We start from the raw sequence: 15,162 nt of genomic DNA, 5'->3' as shown, positions 1-15,162 counted from the left end.
CAAAAATCATATTTTAACCATTAACCACTCCCCGTTCACCTGATATGACACCGTGCGACTTCTTCCTTTTCGGAAAAATGCATTTGCCCATGAAAGGAAAGTGTTATGCAGACGTAGAGGCCATTCAAAAGCCTTGCACCGCATACTGGCGACCATATCGGTCAACGAGCTAACACTCGTTCGACATGCTTTTGAACCATGCAAAAAGTTGTATTGAAGCAGAAAGAGACTATTTTGAATAAAATAAATTGATTTTGCCGAAAAAACCATTTGTTGTTTTTTTTTAAGTCCCGGTATCACTCATCGTGCCAGCTCTTCTTTTGCATTCTACGAAAACCAACGTTTGCAGAAGAACGTTAGGAGTTTGAAATGCCGTTCCTCTATACCGAGTTGTTAATGAGTGCTCTCAGAGAGCACGAGTGGATGCGGTGGAAGGAGTAGAGAATTGTTCGGTTTTCTGTTGTAATTACAACTTCTCGACGTCGAACCTTCCTTGTGTTTGTTGACGTGCGTATTTTGCTACACAGAGGTGGGGGCGAAAAGTGTCTGCAACAAGATAGTGGTCCGAGTCGACGTTAGGACCTCTGAGCGTACGCACATTTAGAACACTGGAGACGTGTATTCCGTCTTTCTCAACATGATCGATCTGGTTGGTGGCTTTTCAATCCGGAGACAACCAGGTAGCTTGATGTATTTTCTTAAGCTGGAATCTAGTACTACAGATAACCATATTTCAGGAACCGGCGAAGTCGATCAGCCTCAACCCATTTGGGGATATTTCCTCGTGGAAGCTGAATTTACCGACTGTTGCGCCAAAGATACCTTCTTTGCCCACCCTGGTGTTAAAGTCGCCAAGCACGATTTTGACATTGTGGCTAGACGTCCATTCACCGGATTGAATGACAGTAATCGGCGACGGAGCCTCTCTCCCACCACGAATCTCACACCGAACTTGCGGTCTTTATATAGCCACTGTAGTAAATGCCACAAAGACCTTGTCCCGTACATCGCATTTCTTGGACGGCGGTGATGTCAGCTTTTATTTTCACGAGGACATCAACCAGCTGGGCAGCGGTACCTTCCCAATTAAGGAACTGGAAGTCCAGGTGCATATTAATACCTGAAAATAAATAATAATTACATTAAATTTGTAATAAAAAAAAGACTAATATTATCTGAAAAAATAAAATATATTAAAAACAAATAGAATTTACTCTGAAAGCAAAGATTAATTAAATAAAAGTAGTGATAAAATCTGAAAAGAAAGAATAATTAAATAAAAATAATAATAACATCTGAAAGAAAAGATAAATATTATTTGATCATTTAAAATATAAAACAAACATTTGCTTTCACATATTATATTGGATTGTGCAGGCCGCCTTAAACGCATAAAATACATATGTATGTACATATTTTTTTTTTGGTATTATATTGGACTGCGCAGTCCAATTTCAAAGTTCACACACTTTTTTCACATACTTACTTAACAATTGATATTTGCTGCTTCTGATGATATAGCTGCTGCTGCTACTTCCAATTCAGTTCTGATTTCAAATGCTATAAAAATAAATTAAGTAATTATATTGTTGTACGAGCCTCCTTTACGATGGTACGATCACGAACGACATGCGTCTTTCAATCGTTTTTATACCCTGAAAAGGGGATATTAAGTTTGTCACGAAGTTTGTAACACCCAGAAGGAATCGTCGGAGACCCTATAACGTATATATATAAATGATCAGTATGTCGAGCTGAGTCGATTTAGCCATGTCCGTCTGTCTGTCCGTCTGTCCGTCTGTCTGTATATATACGAACTAGTCTCTCAGTTTTTAAGATATCGTTTTGAAATTTTGCAAACGTCATTTTCTCTTCAAGAAGCTGCTCATTTGTCGGAACGGCCGATATCGGGCCACTATAACATATAGCTGCCATACAAACTGAACGATCGGAAACAAGTTCTTGTATGGAAAACTTTCACATTTGACAAGATATAAGGCCAATTAGTAAATGGAAAACAGTTCTATTCAGTGATAAGTCAAATTTTTACTTAATAGATGATAGAACGTCTTATGTGCGAAATCTAGTAAATAAAAGATATGATCCTCGTTATCGTAAGAAAACAGTTAAGCATGGTGCAGGCCATGTAACGATGTGTTGCTGCTTTTCTGGTAATCGAGTTGGCCCATTATATAAGATTAATAGAAATACGACTACAAATATATTTTGGAGAGTGTCATATTGTCATGTTGCCCTATGCTGCGTGGGAAATGCCATTGAGTTGGGTCTTCCAACAAGACAATGACCCAAAGCATACGGCCAAATATGTCAAGTCTTGGTTTGAAGCAAAAAGCGTTGATGTGTTATGGAATGGCCACCACAGACCACAGATCTCAACCCCATTGATAACTTGTGGAAGCTGGATAACAGGCGAATACACAGTAATAACCTCAAAATGGCGATGAACTTTTTAATACACTCCAAGAAGTTTGGCAATCGATTCCGATAAAAACCATAGATAATTTAATTGCCTCAATGCCGAGAAAGTGTGCCGAAGTAATAAAAAACAATGGATTTGCAACAAAATACTAGTAAATCTTACTTTTTACCCTTGTTTCCAAAAAGTTGCATATGTTTTGTCCACGTAATTTTAGAGGTGAAATCGAAATGGAATTTTTATTATTTCCTTATGAATGAAATTTTTTGGTTTGAAAACGTTAATTAAGAGTAAAAACACCAAATTATAATAATTTCATGTTCAATCAACAGTCGGCAAAGTTTAATAGTGAGATAAATATACTTTTTCTAAAATAATGTATTAGTTGCATATGTTATGGCCGCCACTGTATGTATATAATATTCTTCTTCTTAATTGGCGTAGAAGCCAGGTCCTTCTCCACTTGGTCCTTCCAACGGAGTGGAGGTCTTCCTCCTCCTCTGCTTCCCCCGGCGGGTACTGCGTCGAATATTTTCAGAGCTGGAGTGTTTTCGTCCATCCGGACAACATGACCTAGCCAGCGTAGCCGCTGTCTTTTAATTCGCTGAACTATGTCGATGTCGTCGTATATCTCGTACAGCTCATCGTTCCATCGAATACGGTATTCGCCGTGGCTAACGCGCACAGTTCTTTCGTAGAACTTTTCTCTCGAAAACTCGCAACGTCGACTCATCCGTTGTTGACATCGTCCAAGACTCTGCACCAGACAGCAGGACGGGAATTATGAGTGACTTATAGAGTTTGGTTTTTGTTTGTCGAGAGAGGACTTTGCTTCTCAATTGCCTACTCAGTCCGAAGTAGCACCTGTTGGCAAGAGTTATCCTGCGCTGGATTTCTAGGCTGACGTTGTTGGTGGTGTTTACACTGGTTCCATGATAGACGAAATTATCTACGACTTCAAAGTTATGACTGTCAACAGTGACGTGAGAGCCAAGTCGCGAATGCGACGACTGTTTGTTTGATGACAGGAGATATTTCGTCTTGCCCTCGTTCACTGCCAGACCCATGATATCAGTATCATCGGCATACGCCAGCAGCTGTACACTCTTATAGAAGATTGTACCTTCTCTATTTAGTTCTGCAGATCGAACTATTTTCTCCAGCAGCAGGTTGAAAAAGTCGCAAGATAGGGAGTCGCCTTGTCTGAAACCTCGTTTGGTATCGAACGGCTCGGAGAGGTCCTTCCCGATCCTGACGGAGCTCTTCGTGTTGCTCAACGTCAGTTTACACAGCCGTATTAGTTTTGCGGGGATACCAAATTCAGACATCGCGGCATAAAGGCAGCTCCTTTTCGTGCTGTCGACAGCAGCTTTGAAATCGACGAGGAGGTGGTGTGGGTCGATTCCCCTTTCACGGGTATTTTCCAAGATTTGGCGTATGGTGAATATCTGGTCGGTTGTTGATTTGCCAGGTATAAAGCCACACTGATAAGGTCCAATCAGTTTGTTGACGGTGGGCTTTAATCTTTCACACAATACGCTCGACAGAACCTTATACGCGATGTTGAAGAGGCTGATCCCACGGTAGTTGGCGCAGATTGTGGGGTCTCCTTTTTTATGGATTGGGCATAGCACACTTAAATTCCAATCGTTGGGCATGCTTCCGTCCGACCATATTTTACAAAGAAGCTGATGCATGCACCTTATCAGTTCTTCGCCGCCGTGTTTGAATAGCTCGGCCGGCAATCCGTCGGCCCCTGCCGCTTTGTTGTTTTTCAGGCGGGCAATTGCTATTCTAACTTCTTCATGGTCGGGTAATGGAACGTCTGCTCCATCGTCATCGATTGGGGAATCGGGTTCTCCTTCTCCTGGTGTTGTGCGTTCACTGCCATTCAGCAGGCTGGAGAAGTGTTCCCTCCATAATTTAAGTATGCTCTGGGCATCAGTGACTAGATCACCTTTGGGGTTCTACAGGAATACGCTCCGGTCTTGAAACCTTCCGTAAGCCGCCGCATTTTTTCGTAGAATTTTCGAGCATTACCCCTGTCGGCCAGCTTATCAAGCTCTTCGTACTCACGCATTTCAGCCTCTTTCTTCTTCTGTCTACAAATGCGTCTCGCTTCCCTCTTCAACTCTCGGTATCTATCCCATCCCGCACGTGTAGTGGTCGATCGTAACGTTGCGAGGTAGGCAGCCTGTTTTCTCTCCGCTGCGACACGGCACTCCTCGTCGTACCAGCTGTTCTTTTGCACTTTCCTTTCCAATGGTTTCGGTTGCAGCTGCACGTAAGGAGTTTGAAATTCCGTCCCACAGTTCCCTTACACCGAGTTGTTGACGAGTGCGCTCAGAGAGCAGGAGTGCAAGCCGAGTAGAAAATCGTTCGGCTGTCTGTTGTGATTGCAGCTTCTCGACGTCGAACCTTCCTTGTGTTTGGTGGCGCGCGTTTTTTGCTGCACAGAGGCGGGTGCGAATCTTAGCTGCAACAAGATAGTGGTCCGAGTCGATGTTAGGACCTCGGAGCGCACGCACATCTAAAACACTGGAGACGTGTATTCCGTCTATCACAACATGATCGATCTGGTTGGTAGTTTTTCGATCCGGAGACAGCCAGGTAGCTTGATGAATCTTCTTATGCTGGAATCTAGTACTACAGATAACCATATTTCGGGCCCCGGCGAAGTCAATCAGTCTCAACCCATTAGGGGATGTTTCGTCGTGGAGGCCGAATTTACCGACCGTAGTGCCAAAGACACCTTCTTTGCCCACCCTGGCGTTAAAGTCGCCAAGCACGATTTTGACATCGTGGCGGGGGCAGCCTTCATAAGTGCGCTCCAAGCACTCATAAAAGGCATCTTTGGTCACATCGTCCTTCTCTTCCGTCGGGGCGTGGGCGCAGATCAGCGATATGTTGAAGAACCTCGCTTTGATGCGGATTGTGGCTAGACGTTCATTCATCGCAGTGAATGATAGTATTCGGCGACGGAGTCTCTCTCCCACCACGAATCCTACACCAAACTTGCGCTCCTTTATATGGCCACTGTAGTAAATGTCACAAGTTCCTACTCGTCTCTGCCCTTGTCCCGTCCATCGCATTTCTTGGACGGCGGTGATGTCAGCCTTTGTTTTTACGAGGACATCAACCAGCTGGGCAGCGGCACCTTCCCAATTAAGGGACCGGACATTCCAGGTGCATGCCCTCAATTCGTAGTCCTTATTTCGTTTGCCATGGTAGTCATCAAAAGGGGGGTCTCTCATCCGAGGCTGGTTATAGCTCTTCACTGGGGGAGTTTTTTTTACGTGGCGGGTCCCAAACCCAGCGCACAACCCTTGTAGGGAATGTTTCGCCTTCTCACTTTAGCTCGCCTTCGAACGGATGTTCTTAGGCTACCCAGAGGATACTTGGTCAAAGACCGGAAGTAGTGAGCTGCTTGAGCCATGTGTAAAAGAATCGTTTCTGGCCATTCCCAAGTGAATGGCGGTCAGAGAACTTTCCTCACTTGCGTGAACTTCTACACATGACTCCATCCTCCAGGATCTGTATATAATATTAATATATAATATTATTATATAATATTACTTATATGTTTATCAAATTAAATAAAGAACATATCCATATGAATGGATAGAGGAATTTTTGGGAAAAAAGGAATTTCAGCGAATTTCCTTATTATCACATGGCAGCGCTCCATTTCGTCATAATTTTTAGCACACACATGATGTTGACTACGAGTGTAAAATGTAATTTTTAAAATAAAGATTTCTTCGATAAAAAAACTGTTAAAAGTGTAAAATGTGGATTTATTTAAAAGTTTATAGTTTAAATTAATTAATTTGAAGTGAAAAATGTGAGTAAAGTGTGTTTAATGTGGTAAAATAGCTTCTTGAAATGTCCGAATTTTGCGAATTTTTGAACTTTAAGGTCGAATATCTCGTGAACTAAGCGTTTGCGGTACCTATAACCCTATATATTTTTTAATCAGGAGGACTTCCTCTTTCCAACGGTACTTTCAAATCGCGGCGCCAAAGAAATCGGAATTGTGCCAATTAATCTTTCTTTTTCGTTATAACTTCATTAAGCATTGTAGCTCAACCTGCTACTTTGACATTTTGCTGTGTATGATTTTATTTTCCTTTTATGTCAAATAAAATACGAAGATCTTTATTTTTCTTCTTGGAAACTCGTCGTATAAGGACGTGCCTACACGTATGCTCTACATTGGTGACCCCCAAATTTTTACTTTTATAATTATTAATTTTCCTAATTTTTTATCATGAGTCTCGATGAAAGGCAATTGGTTTCTGAAGGAGGGAACACCTTAGAAAATGCTACAACACGGCATTTTGTACCACGACTGCCGTTGCCCCGGATGGGAGAGGATAATATTGAGGCATATTTTTACTCTTTAATCTTTTGGTTCGGTGCAGCGGGTATCATGGCTGACATAACAAAATTTAATATCGTTTTGGCAAGCGTTCCTCCTTCAAAGTTAATGGAACTGCGCACCATAGTGCGGAAGGAAAATTTTACTGAAAGCCAAGGAGACTGCAGCGAGTTGTGCACGGTACAACAATTTACCGACCAAGATCTGAGAGCCGAAATAGCAGCGCTCAAACAACGACTCGACCAAGTAATAGGCGACCACGGACAATAGGCCTGCTCAGCCAACTGTTTTTCAGAAACAGACAAACGTTCTAAAAAAATTACAAACAAACGCTTTCACATATTTACTGCAAAAATTAGTTTCCTTATCGACTCCGGTGCAGAGGTGTCGACTATATCGAAGTGTTCAACTTTGGCCGAAGCATCTAAATCGGATACCAAATTGTTCGCTAAAGGTTCACCAATTCAAGTGTTTGGTGAAGTCATACTTAAATTAACCCTCAACTTTTAGAGAGCTCATGTGGAAGTTCGTAAATGCCGACGTTTCTCAGGTGATTTTAGATGCAGACTTCTTAACATTTTTCGATCTACTACCATATTTCAACCGACAGCCACTACTTGACCGCCCCACAATGTACTCGATAACGTCAATTAAAACACCAAAAATTTCAACCATCAACGTAAATATGCCATTTTCGGATATTTTGTTAAAATTTTCGGAAATAACTCGACAACCTCCTCAAAAAGTTTCAATAAAATCTACAGTTTATTTATTTTATTATCAGATCAAGGCGGTTATCACCTGAAAAGCTTGCTGCAGCACGTGCTGAGTTCGAACTCTAAATGAAACTTGGCATATGTCGGCCGTTTAGTAGCGACTGGGCGAGCCCTCTGGATATGGTACGGAATGCAGATGGTTCTTGGATACCGAGTGGTGATTACCGTGTCTTGAACACTGTCAGTGTACCGGACAGGTACCCAATTCCGTTTCTCCACGACTTCACGGCCTTTACAACCCCTTTCGAACTGTACAAGTTCACTCACATGACTTTTGCATTACGCAACGCCGCACAGACGTTTTTTAAAGGGCCACCAGTGAGTAGTCGCGTCGTAGATAATACTTTCGTCTATCTGTATGACATCTGCATAGCTTCTACCTCGACGGAGGAGCACCGTAAAAACCTTCAAAACGTATTTCAACGATTGCGAGATCACAATTTGACTATAAACATCCCGAAGTCGATACTCGGAGTATCGAAACTCGAATTCCTTGGGCATCTTATCACCCAAGACGGTATACAACCATGAAGATCGTTTCAAGGCTATCACAGATATGTATTAAACTTCCAACTAGTTTTGGGACGACGCTACGCTTGCCATCGGAATTCTTCATCGACTGTCCTGTACTAGTTAATGAGACTAAAGTTGTTACTCAGTTGCGAAAAATAATGCACGACCTACGTCCGGTCAACACGTCTTGGCATACCACTTAAAAGTAATTTCAGCACACAGATTTAAAAACGAGCGACCGGATTTTCATTCGCGACTTTTAGGTACGACCATCATTATCACCTCCTTAAAAAAGGTTATTCATCGCTATCAAAAATATTGCACCGTCGACATTAACGATAAAGCAGTCAATATTTCTATCGACCGTTTGAAACCATCTTACACCGCCGCAGTTCCCAACTAGGAGGGGTATGTATGTATTTAATACATGTGCGAATAAAAATATATCTATGTTGTCAGTAGAGTAATCTGGCCTGTTTTTCTGACATTGTTTTCATAGAAATTTTTATTCTACAATAGAACTTTTTCACATATCATGAGGTATATCGTGGAGTGTATAAACAATTTTTTTTTGAAATTTTTCGATGACATATGTCGGAGAAATGGCTGGGTAAATAAGATCCGTTTTTTCACTGGCGGACACGATTTCTAATGTTTGGATAATCTGAAACACAAAAATTCTTATTCGTAAAAAGTACATTAATGGTTATCGACCCTACTAGAATCATGAAAAAATGTTGATAAATAAAAAAGTAATTAACGTTTTTTTTTTTAATTTTCCCCCAGGTTTTTACACTCTCGCAACAATGTTGCTAACGAGAGTATTATAGTTTTGTTCACATAACGGTTGTTTGTAAGTCCTAAAACTAAAAGAGTCAGATACAGGGTTATATATACCAAAGTGATCAGGGCAACGAGTAGAGTCGAAATCCGGATGTCTGTCTGTCCGTCCGTCCGTCTGTCCGTCCGTCCGTGCAAGCTGTAACTTGAGTAAAAATTGAGATATCATGATGAAACTTGGTACACGTATTCCTTGGCTCCATAAGAAGGTTAAGTTCGAAGATGGGCAAAATCGGCCAACTGCCACGCCCACAAAATGGCGGAAACCGAAAACCTATAAAGTGTCATAACTAAGCCATAAATAAAGATATTAAAATGAAATTTGGCACAAAGGATCGCATTAGGGAGGGGCATATTTGGACGTAATTGTTTTGGAAAAGTTGTACATTTTTTGTACATATCTCGGAAACTACTATAGCTATGTCAACCAAAGTCTACACAGTCGTTTTCTTCAGGTATTTCCATATACAGTTCAAAAATGGAAGAAATCGGATAATAACCACGCCCACCTCCCATACAAAGGTTATGTTCAAAATCACTAAAAGTGCGTTAACCGACTAACAAAAAACGTCAGAAACACTAAATTTAACGGAAGAAGTGGCAGAAGGAAGCTGCACTCAGGTTTTTTTTTTAAATTGAAAATGGGCGTGGCGCCGCCCACTTATGGACCAAAAACCATATCTCAGGAACTACTAGACCGATTTCAATGAAATTCGGTATATAATATTTTCTTAACACCCTGATGACATGTACGAAATATGGGTGAAATCGGTTCGCAACCACGCCTTCTTCCAATATAAAGCTATTTTGAATTCCATCTGAAGCCTTCTCTGTATAATACGAGTATAAACATTAGGAACCAATGATGATAGCGGAATAAAACTTTACAAAAATACGGTATTTGAAAAATATGTAAATGATGTATTATGAAATCTCGATTATCACTTTACCATGCGAGAGTATAAAATGTTCGGTGACACCCGAACTTAGCCCTTCCTTACTTGTTTTTACATAAATTTTGTCATAACATTGTCAATAAATTATAAAAAAATATGAATCTAGTAGGGACGATAGCCAAGCGTTTTGTGAACATTAAGAACAAATTAAGTAAATCGGTTGAGTAGTTCGACTGGAATCATGTCCGCCAGTTTAAAAAAAGTGTGTGTTTGAGAAAAATGCGTTTAAAGTTTGAGGTGTGCACTCCGAGCGGTATTATTATTTTTGGGCCTTTTTCGAAAGCTTCCAATGATAAAATGATTAATTCTAAAGGTATAAGGCAGGCCTGTCCAACATACGGCCCCCGGGCCACCATCCGGCCCGCATAGGCCCTTCATCCGGCCCGCCATCTCTTATAGTCTTTGGGCATCCCAGTTGTATAGGCCTGAAATACGTGATGGATAAAGTAGTGCATACAGTTAATTTTATACGCTTAACCACAGACAGTTCCAGGCTTTTCTGGCTGATGTCGGTTCAGATCACGAAGACATTGTATACTTCAGTCGGGTTCGCTGGCTCAGCAGAGCAGCTACACTAAAATGATTCTATTCCCTGCTGGACGACTTAAAGTTTTTCCTCGCAACAAAGACCAAGAAATTACTTTCCTTACTGATGAGGAGTGGTTGGCTGATCTGGCTTTCCTGGTTGATATAACTAAATATCTTTCTGATCTTAACTTAAAACTACAAGGGAAAGATCAACTATGCACACAGTTATACGAGCACGTTCTAGCTTTCACAAAAAAGCTTTTGTTGTTGGAAAAGCAGCTGGAACAAAAGCAGTTGATTCATTGGGAGACCTTATCTACAAGAAAGCAAGATACCTTGGATTTTGACAAGTACGTGTTGATGTTACAAAGATTAAGGAACGAGTTTGACGACAGATTCGCAGACTTCAAATCACAAACTCCCTGCATGAAAGTGTTTCAAAATCCATTTGATGCTGAAATTGAAGGCGCTGCGCTGAGTTTACAGCTGGAGTTAATAGAATTGCAAAGCAGCTCTCATCTAAAAACAGCATATTGTCTTCCAAACTTAATTTAATTTTACAAAAAGTATATTACACCCAGTCAATACCCAAACCTTACTAAGCTGGCTATTCAACATATTTCTTTATTTGGTAGTACAAATAGTTAAAACTCCAGCTGACATATGTAGATGCGCTGTGCAAACAGAAAAAATTTCAGACATCTCATTAATTAGATTTTAAGAATAAGAATATCTTTATATGCTGAGGCCATAGTTACATTAATAATAATATATTAAGATTTATGTGATGTTGCTTTTTATAAATAAATAAATATACCAAAACTGAAGGTCATTTTATTTTTTTTTTTTGGCCCGCTACGGTTATGAAAATGCTAAACCTGGCCCTTCACAAAATTATGTTGGACGGGCCTGGTATAAGGGAACAGAAAATGCAAAAAACAAAAATTTTTGAAAAAAGATTACCCTACTGTCGCCTTTAAAAATATGCTGTAATGCTACAGCTCCTTATGAGTTATTCTTTTACATTTTGAAATCTTAAAAGTAAATTATGTTATTACATATATAATATATTCACCAAATTTAATATATTTTCAGAATTATTCACTTTTCTTGGTTTATTTTATTTTGTCTTGTTTGTTTTTGTAAAAAAGCTGGTTCACAGCAAAATGTTTTTCAACTCATGTGGTAAGTGTTTTGTCTTTTTTCCTAAGTGGTTTGAGCAAGAATAACCTCACAAATCAATAATGTATGTGGTTTTCTCAGAATTGAGCTGTTAAGAAAGTCAAAGAAATCAAGATATGCTGTTCCTAAAACATATCTACATATATTTATACATTACATATTCACCAAATTTCCTGGTTGAGCAAAAATGTTGGTTGCGCATACTTAAATATGAAAATGCCTATGGCAAAACGCAATTATATGCTTATTTGATTCCCTCATGGAGTCAATGGATGAATTATCTAAGGTAATATATCAAACTTTTTTTCAATTACTACTATTTTTAATCCATAATGAATTAAAAAAATAATGTAAATAAAAATTTTTCAAAATTTAAATAAATAAAATATATAAAATATTTTCTCCAGCAGCATATTGAAGAAGTCGCACGATAGGGAGTCGTCCGAGAGGTCATTCGTGATCCTGACGGAGCTTTTGGTGTTGCTGAACGACGACATTGACATAGTTCAGCGAATTAAAAGACAGCGGCTACGCTGGCTAGGTCATGTTGTCCGAAAGGACGAAAATACTCCTGCTCTGAAAGTATTCGACGCAGTACCCGCCGGGAGAAGCGGAGAAAGAAGAAGACTTCCACTCCGTTGGAAGGACAAAGTGGAGAAGGACCTGGCTTCGCTTGGAATATCCAATTGGCGCCACGTAGCGAAGAGAAGAAACGACTGGCGCGCTGTTGTTAACTCGCTATAATCGCGTAAGCGGTGTCTACGCCAGTAAAGAAGAAGAAGGCATAAATAGATTCATACCTCGGTTGATGAACAATATTCCCTAGTTGATCATGATAACAAAACTGTACTTCTACAGAATCCCTTCTACCAAAAAAAAAACAGTTTTGACATTTCAACATTGTAAGGTGAATTCCCCAGTTGCAATTTTACAAATGTTCGCTGTCGAACCTGCACCTTTGTATTGTTTTAAGTTTTTCTGATTGAACCTTCTCCTTATCAAAATTTCTCTGCTGCTTTCAAAGAAAATGTATTATAGAGAAGGTTCACGGTGTGACGATTTTCGGAACGTTCCTCTTTTTGAAGATTTACTTGTCATGGTTATAGGATTTCACCACTAAAATTTATTAGCGGATTTCACTGTTGTTGTCCCCAGCGCACTTGAAAGTATCAGAATTGAGTACTAAATGAAAAAAATAATGCTAATATACGAATGAAAAACAGCCAATGAGGGGAAAGTTATGCAAGTTATGACCACATGACACATATGTTCCGCCTCAAGTGAACTCAAGATTTTATTCGTGGATTGTAAGATGAGCCTTTCCACTTATCACGTATAGTCTATCTTAAGTGGATTGAAGATATACTTCTTAGAATGTAAGATTAATTTTTCTATCTAGGCTTAAGCGAAATATATTGTGTATAAGAGCACAAAATAAAGAAAACTCAGGGCAATTGCTCACGAGAATCTGGTGTATTCATTAATTGGCGATCCTGTCAGGTGAATAATTAAAATTCTCTGGTGGACCATAATAATGAAAAAACATTAAATTAAAATTCTGTGGTAACTATACAGTTGAGTTCACAAACTATCGAGGTCTTGAACTGACTATCGATAGTGTATGCCAGACAACCAAACGATTCAGCTGTAACTGTGCTAAGTGATTGAAATAAGTAATTTTTGCTTAAAAAACGTTAAATAAATGTAAAATTTGAATTTATTTCCATGTTGACAGTGTAATTTTCATTTTTGTATGTGAAGTAAAGAATTTGAGAAAATTGTGTTGACAATTGAAATACCATGTTTTACTTATACAAAAAATTAGACTTTTAAATATAAATATTTTGAAAACTATAAGTCTCAGCCACATTATTTATATATATTCCTTATCTGGAGAGCCTCTCTCTTTCAGTTCGTACCCCATTTATACCAGAATTCGTTGTCAAACTATGACCGCCAAAGTAATCGGAATTGTGCCTTCGTTAGCAGCAACTTCAACTATGGACACATTTCTAACAAAAATAACAAAAGGTTCAAAGTAGATATAGTAGCATAATAAGCATATCATGCAACTGTAGCATAATAAGCATATCATACCACTGTAAACTGCAAAACCCGCTGACTAAACAATCTTTGCTTAGTAAATAAATTCCTTTATAAGTGCACACTGAAATATGAAACGCGAGTTAAGGAACGTATTCCTTATAATAGTAAAAAACCTCAAAACAACCTTGAGTTGGAACAATTGAAATGCACTATCACTACAACAAACAATCCTAAACAAACAAGTATCAAAACAACCTTGAGTTTGAATACCACAACAACCTTATCTTAAAACAAAACAAATGTTTTTAAGCAAACAATATATATGTAAATTAACCTAAACAAATAATACAATCTGTATTTAAACAAACTATCAACTAGTAATAAGTAAACATACTAGTTAGTATAAATAGAAATAAGAAACATGTAATAAGTTAGTCTTAAGAGTATAAATAAAGAGTCTACATTTCGGTGAAGCTCAAAATATATTATTTTGACTAATTTTTACTTCTGGTAGAAATTTACTGGGGGCTCAACCGGGATGGCAAATTTATTTGGTATCCAAAAAGCCAGATTTTATTCCGAAAGGAATAAATCACAAAATTCCACAGGAATTAGGACTTCCAGCACTAAATTCCTGAAAAAAGTGCAGAAACAAATGGCAATGGATATAAGTATAAGTCCTGTAACAGCGGACTATACTTCCAGAATGAATCAATAACAGATCCTGAAAAAACGAACAGCGGCGTATTCAGCAGATTCAGAACAGACCCTGGAACAGCGGACAACGTTGAATCCTGGAAAAGATAATACAAAAATACCACATTCCCACCAAGAAGAGACACCTGCATCACTACATACCAAATTAAAGGATGAAAAAAAGTAAACAAATATCAACAAAGAAATCTTTGGGACCAATCTCAACAACGACAACCTCCATCAGTCCCAATGGACATAGACATGGAACGTATTCCTTATAATAGTAAAAAACCTCAAAACAACCTTGAGTTGGAACAATTGAAATGCACTATCAATATACAATCCTAAACAAACAAGTAACAAAACAACCTTGAGTTTGAATACCAAAACAACCTTATCACAAAACAAAGCAAAATTTTTTAATCAAACAATATATATGAAAACAAACCTAAACAATTAATACAATCTGTATTTAAACAAACTATCAACTAGTAATAAGTAAACATTCTAGTTAGTATAAATAGAAGTAAGAAACATGTAATAAGTTAGTCTTAAGAGTATAAATAAAGAGTACACATTTCGGTGCAGCTCAAAATATATTCTTTTGACTCATTTTTATTTATTGTAAAAGCTAACTCGCGCATGATCGCTGTCAAATCAAAGCTTGCCGTTTTTCCTCTTAAACTTTTCTGTACAATTTAGTCTTAATCTGATGAATGAAATAAATGCACGGGCATTCAGTAAATTCTCGCGTTTTATTAAAAGATGTTTACAGCGTTGACCTTAAGTTACCGTCCCGGTCATTTA

The 15,162-nt window shown here is 38.7% G+C and overlaps 1 long non-coding RNA gene across 1 annotated transcript; it reads left to right on the top strand.

Moving 5' to 3' along the window:
• The first annotated feature begins 11,532 nt into the window (after window positions 1-11,532).
• On the top strand, window positions 11,533-14,147 carry LOC126765018 (uncharacterized). Its single transcript, XR_007668234.1, has 2 exons — window positions 11,533-11,899; window positions 12,021-14,147. It is a non-coding gene; the product is annotated as an uncharacterized LOC126765018 (long non-coding RNA).
• Window positions 14,148-15,162: the final 1,015 nt, after the last annotated feature.

This window comes from Bactrocera neohumeralis, unplaced genomic scaffold (assembly GCF_024586455.1).
Source record: "Bactrocera neohumeralis isolate Rockhampton unplaced genomic scaffold, APGP_CSIRO_Bneo_wtdbg2-racon-allhic-juicebox.fasta_v2 cluster10, whole genome shotgun sequence".
Classification (NCBI taxonomy): Eukaryota; Metazoa; Arthropoda; class Insecta; order Diptera; family Tephritidae; genus Bactrocera; species Bactrocera neohumeralis.
This window is presented reverse-complemented; position numbering and strand designations above follow the sequence as displayed.